Source organism: Psammomys obesus, unplaced genomic scaffold, assembly GCF_907164565.1.
Source record: "Psammomys obesus unplaced genomic scaffold, mPsaObe1.curated_primary_1811, whole genome shotgun sequence".
NCBI lineage: Eukaryota > Metazoa > Chordata > Mammalia > Rodentia > Muridae > Psammomys > Psammomys obesus.
The window spans coordinates 30,833,496-30,834,408 of NW_026593286.1; positions in this window are offsets into that span (position 1 = coordinate 30,833,496).

The window sequence follows — 913 nt, forward strand, 5'->3', positions numbered from 1 at the left end:
GGACCACACAAAAGAACTGGTGGAGTAAGTTTGTAACACACAGGAAGGCTGAGGCAGGAGAATTTTAAGGCCAGCTTGAATTACACAGTGATACCAACCCTCTATAAAAAAACAAAGGGCAGAAAGAAAGAAACAAACAAAAGCCTACAGATTAAATAAATAAGACACAACAGACAAATGTAACAGCGTAACATGATAGACACCATTTGGGATTCTGAGTCTAATAAATCAATTGTAAAATGACATTTCTGAGGCTAGCATTGAGATTTAAACACACCATTAGGTTATTCTAGGAATTTGTTTTTAATTAGCATGTTGAATTAACAATTGGCACTGTAAAAACAATCCTGTAGTTAGAGATGCATGCCAAGGTATTTATGAGGGGAATGGGAATTCCCAGGTTTGCTCTAAGATATTCCAGAAAAAATAATGCTGGGAATAGAAAAAGCAAAATTGTGAGGGGGTGCTCAGTGTAGGTGCATCCGTGTCTGAAAATGTCCCTGTGTGTCAGTACCGTGTACAGTGAATACTCAGAATGAAGACTTTCTCACTGTGTGGTGCATACATCTGCCGACGTGGACATGTGCGTGTGTCCATGTGGGATGGAGGCCAGCCACTGATGTTTGGGGATGTTTCTCATCTCTTGCCACCTCTATCTATCCATCCATCCATCTATCATCTCTCTATCTATCCATCTATCCATCTATCTTTCTATCTATCTATCCATCTATCTATCTATCTATCCATCCATCATCTATCTATCCATCTATCCATCATCTATCTATCCATCTAACTATCCATCCATCCATCCATCATCTATCTATCCATCCATCCATCCATCATCTATCTATCCATCCATCCTATCTATCTATCTATCTATCTATCTATCTATCTATCTATCTATCTATCTATC